Genomic DNA, 6,701 nt, shown 5'->3' on the forward strand with positions numbered 1-6,701 from the left:
CCCCCGGGCCCCCCCCCCCCCCCACCGTCTACCGCTCGAGCTTCTGACTCGCCACTGGGAAAACACGACATGAACACGCGAAGCCACAGTGAGTCAGTGGATGTGTGGTTCTGACGGCGAGGTGGCGAAGAGTCAGAGAAGGGAAAACCCCGAACGGCCAGAGCGTGGGGCTCTGTCTCTCACCAAGAGCCTGGCCCCGGGGCCATAGGCCAGGCCGGCCTGATTTTGACTTCCCACGTTGGGTCTTTATTTATTTATTTATTTATTTATTTTTAACGTTTATTTTTGAGACAGAGAGAGACAGAGCATGAATGGGGGAGGGTCAGAGAGAGAGGGAGACACAGAATCAGAAGCAGGCTCCAGGCTCTGAGCCATTAGCCCAGAGCCTGACGTGGGGCTCGAACTCATGGACTGCGAGATCGTGACCTGACCTGAGCTGAAGTTGGACGCTTAACCGACTGAGCCACCCAGGCGCCCCCCCCACGTTGGGTCTTTAAATGAAGGCACAAAGGGTGCGGCCTCGAGGAGAGGCACAGCAGTAGGCCGGCCGAGGCTCTAGGCCGAGACAACAGAAGCTCTCGGCGCATCAAGCAAAGGTAAAGGACACGTGTATTCAGGAGGAAAAAAAAAGAAATAGCGATTCTCTGGCACTTTCTTCTTCTAGCAAGCCTTCGCTTCTAAGTCGGAATGTGGGTCTCTGCATTTTACTTCCAGCGTTTGCAAGAGGCTTTGCTGCTTTGTTTCTGTTGGCGTGCTACCTCCCTGCCCCCCCGGAAGGTAAGGGCTGGAAGCTGCAGGGACCCTTCGTAGTCAAAGTGGGGGGTCCGGGCCAACCGCACCGGCGTCTCCTGGGAGCTTGTTAGCAACGCAGTCTCAGACCCCACCCCAGACCCACGGCATCAGACTCGGCCTTTTCGTTCATTCCGCAGGTGTTTCCGGTACACGTTGGATAAGTCACGCCCCGAGGCGGGTGCGCTCCGGCCACCGGCAGGCACCGACATTGATCGCAGGTAACGCGGCGGGGGGTGGTCACTTACGATTTTCGTAGCTAACTGGAATGTCCATTTATAGCGAATGATGCATGGCTTACCGAAATGGCCGAGTGACATCCACTGCTGTGTCTCAACAGTGAGTCGACTTCAGGGAAACGTCCAGTGTACGTGGATAGTAAGGCGTGCTCGGAATGAGGTGACTGTTCCCAGGAGGGCCGATCCGGCCCGGCCCTCAAGGCGGGTGGTGGCGAGGACACAGCCGCACACAGAGAGAGGGGACTTTGCCAAGGTCACGCGGGGGAAGTGTGGCAGAGGCAGGACTGGAGCCCAGGGCTGTAGCCACAGGTCACTGGGGTGCCCCTTCCCCCTTTAAGCCAACTGCCCAGCTGCAGACCTGAGCCCAAAGCGGGAGCTCTGGCCGCAGTGGCCTCGGGAACTGGGACATTTGCAGGTGACATTAGGCAAATCAGCGGTGTAAATGGCTGTTACTGAAAATGAAGGTATCATGTGGCCTGGGGAGGCCAAGGGTGAGTCATTTCAAGATGAGCTGTCTCCCTCCACCCAGGGACCACGGGGCACCCAGTTCTTCCCTCATGAATAAACACTTTAAGCTGTTCTGCGTAGGCTGAGAAGCCCAATGTGTTCTCAGTGTCGTCTGGTGAAGTTTTGCAAGTAGGAAACCCGAGCAAGTGGGGAAGGAGTTGGTCACTGATCTTCAGCCTGGCTTGCGGAAGTCTGCTCAGATTTCTGGGATAAGGACATTCAGCTGTGTCACCAAATAAAAACAAAACAAAACAAAACAAAACAAAACACCCCTGCATAATATTTTAAGGTTTTCTCAGCCCTTTCTGAACGACTTGCGATTCAGGATCGTCGGTATCTGTCCAATTTTGCACTTTTCCTACAGTACGGAATAAAGTGGCAAAATTTGCCATCAAGTCTCCCGTCCCCTCTCCTTGTTCCCAGCTCCTTATCCTGACATGCAGTCGTGTCATCAATATGGCCTTAATCTAGCTTTCTGTCCCACACCGCGTTTTAGCCCAAATATACCATGAATCACACGTGGCCCAACCACAGCCGCCTTCTGCAATTTCCCCCACCCTGCATTCTGCAAAAGCCTGGCCCCTCTGTCTAGAACTTCCTCTCGCCTCATTGAAATACTTCTTCTGCAAGTTGCAGTTTTTAAGCGCCCTTTCCTCCAGGAAGCCTCTTTGGATTGTCCCCAAGCCCTATTGGGAACTCTCGCAGCCATCTGTTGCGACCTGGTTATGGCGTTTAGAACAAGCCTCGAATCTCCAGGGTTGTGGCTGAGTTTCCCTTGCCTCTGCGTTCCTGGCTTCCTTGCCTGACTCCCAGAGATGCTTCCCGAATTAAAGGACCTGGACAAGTCCTAGGTTTGATTCCCAGCTCACTGGCAGGACTAGTTAGGGTATGACACCGGGCCAGTTACCTAACCTGATGACTCAGCTGTAAAATGGGAAAATGAATCACTTCTTCGCAGGGAAAGCATAAAAATTAGATGAGGTGGCAGGTACTGTGTGCGTAACTTACAGCTTGGCACCTGCTGGTGTCAAGTAAGTCATAGCTAACATTAGTACCGTGGGTAATAATAAAATTTAATGCTATTTGGAGCAAAAGGAAGATTCTGGGCCCCCGGCACATCCTGCCCACTTCCCACTGGTCCTTCTGCTTGGCTGTGCCTCCCTCACATTCCGGCCCCCAGGCCTGCTCCAAACCCTCCCCCTCTCCTTCACCCATGTCTTCAGTAAAGACCACAGGCACCTAAGGGGTCTGCAGTCTTAGTTGCGCTAGGAGACAATGATCTGGTCCCCCAACCCCCACCCCCCTGTGAAGGAACCAAGGCCCCAAGGCTGCAGCTCTCAGACCCGGAAGGTTCTGCGGTTTCCAGAGTGTCGTTTCCTCCCCCAGATCTGGCACAGATTTGGACGCCGAAACGCCGCTGAACTTCTCCTTCTCTGTTTTCGCAAAACAAATGGCCCTCTCTGAGTCTGCATCGTCCCTAACGAATGTACTCATACGAGAGAAGTATAACTTCCGGGGCTCTCCTCTCTGAGCTGGGAGGAGACCACGGGGCAAGAAAACATTCCCAGGACACACGGAGGGATCCATCCCTGGGACAGAACAAGGAGCAGGCCGGCCAAGCCTGCCCGGGAGCAGCCGGGGAGGAGCTAGAGGGCAGCTCAGGGGACCGCCGCAGGAGTGAAATAGGAAGTAGGATTTTGCAAGGGCTCGCGACGAACTCTGAGAGCGCCCCTATGAGGGAGGCTCTCTTTTCATCCCTACATCACTGTGGGGATCAAGGCAACAGACACTGGCTCCATTTTTTCTTAAGTTATTTATTTTGAGAGAGAGAGAGAGAGAGAGAGTATGTGCATGAGCAGGGGAGAGGCAGGGAGAGGGCGAGAGAGATCCCCAAGCAGGGCTCGATCCCACGAACCACGGGATCACGACCTGAGCCGAAATCAAGAGCCAGACGCCCAACCGAATGAGCCACCCGGGTGCCCCTGTTTCCATTTTAAACATCACACAGCTCCATTTGGTCTAAAAGAAAAAAAAAAAAAAACCTACTCAGATGCTCAGGAGAAGGCGGGACAGGGGTGTGGGGCTTGGAGTACAGGGATGTCTGCCCAAGCCCAGCTTGCAATGCTCACTCCTTTGAGTTAAAGCACTGAGTGAGAATTCAAGGAGTTAAGAGGAAGAGGGAGAACGCGCTGTTCTAGCTCCTTCCCAGGACGGGCGATGGTCAGATACATGGCCCGCCCTTCCCTGGCAGAGCTCCGGGGCCCCCGGGTTAAGTCCAGCTGAGAAAAGGCAGGATCTGGCTCAGAGGTGTGGACACCACACAAGAAAAACAGGAGAAAAACCCGTAGAATACGCCCGAAGTCACATGCTATCATTTTCAAGTCTGAGACTCACTGGCCCGGGGAAAAGCCCAGACTACCTGCCGGGGGATGAGAGAGCCAGCAGCAGGGCCCGATCTCCCCCGTTACCAAGGATGAGGCCATCCTCAATCGGCCAGCAGCCAGCCGACCCCACACACACGAGAACCCAGCCAAGAACAGCGGGGTCTCCTTGTGGCTGACCCCATACCTGAACGTAGTTATTACGTGCCTCCGAGGTTTTCTGGTTGTTTCTAGCACAGCGTTACTGGGGCAATAGACAACCGATGCGGTGTATTCGTTCTCATCTGATACTTGGCCGAGAAGAACTAAGTGCCGTCCCCTGACAGCTCCCCCACCCCAATTGTGGATCTCTAAGAAAGCTTAGGCGGAAAGTACTTGGAAGAAACAAGCGATTTGTTGGCTTCTCGTTTCTGAACCGAGGCTAAAACGTTTTGTCTTCGTTCAGAGACAGCACGTGACTGAAATCGTCAATTACTGCACTCATTAAACATTCTTTTATTTTTATTTTTATTTTAACGCTTATTTATTACTGAGAAACAGAGAGAGACAGAGCATGAGCACGGCAGGGGCAGAGAGAAGGGGAGACAGAATCCGAAGCAGCCTCTGGCTCCGAGCTGTCCACGTAGAGCCCGACGCAGGGCTCGAACTCGTCAACTGTAAGATCATGACCGGAGCCGAAGTGGGACGCTCAACCGACCGAGCCACCCAGGCGCCCCTAAACATCCTTAAAACAAACCAGTTGGACATCCTGAGCCTCTCTGCCTCCTTTCAGAAACCTCACTAAAATGACAGACAGGGGTGTAACAGGATAAACACGAAAAAGGGGGTTGGGGAGGATGAAAGAGAAGACAGCAAATCGGGTTTCGAGACGATTTTAGAAGGTAAGAGACAGATACACCCCTGATAAAGAGCTCCAGAAAGTAGGTGTCCTTGGGAAAAATAAAATGAAACTGAACTTCTGTCTGACAGTTTACCCATATTTGGAGGAGTTTTGCAATTCTCTTGGAGAATTCAGAGGTAAATTCGTAATAGGGATATAGAACACCGAACGAACAGCCAAGAAGGAGAAATTATTACCTGCAGAAAAAGATAAAGCAAGAGAAAGGAAATGTATTCGTAATTCACGACATCCGCGGTGCAGCTGTGAGCAATATTCAAATTGTCGTAATAGTGTAAACACTGAGCATGGATACATCACCAACATTTGTGATAGAGCTATACTTGGAGGGCAGAGGGGGGAGAAGTTGTGTGTGTGCGTGTGTCAGAAAGTTAAATGCTATCCTGCGAAGCCAGGAGATGATGTTTACAATGGGGAAAGAAATCAGAAAATAGACGTATAATCACGGTATTCAAAAACATGAAAACTGTGGAGAAAACGATCGTCTCAAGAACGCAGGAGTGGGGTCGGGGTGAAGTAGGACAGGGGACTGCTTTCTTCGGCCAGCAGCCTTGTCAGCCTTTTGAACGCTAGACATGGGTATGGCCGCAATAAAAATTTAAATTCAGTGTTAAAAAAAATCACTTGAGGGCCACTTGGCGTAGAATTACAGAACGTACGAAATATTCAGTGATCACACATTTTTAGTCACCTACCAAAACAATAAAGCTGGTGCATCCCCGGCCTCCCCAGCACCCTGCCTGGCTGCTGAGGCAAACAGGTCTACTAACTGTCCGTGACCTTGCAAAACACGTAGGCACAGAACGTCAAAGGGGCGCGGAGGGAGAAAGCGTGGAGATGAGACGATGCTAACTCTGGGGTTCTTCTTTTGTTCCGCTGGTCCTTTAGCAACAGAGGACTGAAAATCTTTCTAGCTGTGTCCTTAACCTGTGTCGTACAGGCGTCACGGCTGGCTGTCACGACTGTATCAGCATCGGCAGGCCAACCAGCTCTTTGTCTCAAAGAACCATTCAAAAGTGGAGCGCGAGTGTGCCCCAGGTACTGAGGCATCCAGGCTGGGCCTCCAAGCTCAGGGGATATTTAGCAAGAAGCCCAGGAAAAGATAGGTGGGCACCCTGCTTGGTGACAGGCTGGACTCACGGACCCCAGGGGCGCCCTCCCTGTGGACGGGAGGGACGCCACACAGCACACAGAACAGCCCCAACCTCTACCATCCCCGCAGCCTCGGCAAGACCCCGGGGGTGAGGCAGCAGCTGCTGACCATCGGCCCTGACCCGGAACCGTGGTGGGTCAGGTTCAACATCCCAAAGCAGTCCTCCGGTTCCGTTTCAAAATCAGACATCGTCCGATCGATCCCTGCTGGGGAGCCATCAGGCCGGCTGCTTCCTGAGGTCAGCCAAGAGGAGGGAAGAAATTCATTGGCTGGGTCTGATTGTGGCTAACTGAAATCAAAGACAGAGGGGGCACTTTCTTCCAAGGAGAGAAACTGTTCGCTGGGGACGGCTGCCGAGGGCAGGCAGAAGGTAACGGGAAGGCGGCGGAGACGTGGAAATCCTCAAAGCTATCCTTCCGCACCGCACAGATGGGGAAACCAAGGCACAGAGGGCGGAAATGATTTGCTCAAGGTCACTTCGTAGTTGAGGGAAGGCTCTGACGTATAGTGACAACACCTAGCATTTATGGAGTGCTTATGGTCATACAAAGACTTTAATATATATATATTTATATAATATATATATAATATATAATATATATGACATATATTATATATTATATAATATATACTATATATTATATAATATATAATATATTTATATACTATATAAATATATACTATATACTATATAAAGTCATACAAAGACTTTAATATATATATTTATATAATAT

The 6,701-nt window shown here is 51.5% G+C and overlaps 1 long non-coding RNA gene across 1 annotated transcript; it reads left to right on the top strand.

The window, feature by feature from the left end:
* Nucleotides 1-493: 493 nt before the first annotated feature.
* LOC121042118 (uncharacterized) lies at nt 494-1,630 on the top strand. Its single transcript, XR_005795984.1, has 2 exons — nt 494-596; nt 930-1,630. It is a non-coding gene; the product is annotated as an uncharacterized LOC121042118 (long non-coding RNA).
* The last annotated feature ends 5,071 nt before the right edge of the window (nt 1,631-6,701 follow it).

This window comes from Herpailurus yagouaroundi, unplaced genomic scaffold, assembly GCF_014898765.1.
Source record: "Herpailurus yagouaroundi ecotype Mexico unplaced genomic scaffold, PumYag 184, whole genome shotgun sequence".
NCBI classification, from domain to species: Eukaryota; Metazoa; Chordata; class Mammalia; order Carnivora; family Felidae; genus Herpailurus; species Herpailurus yagouaroundi.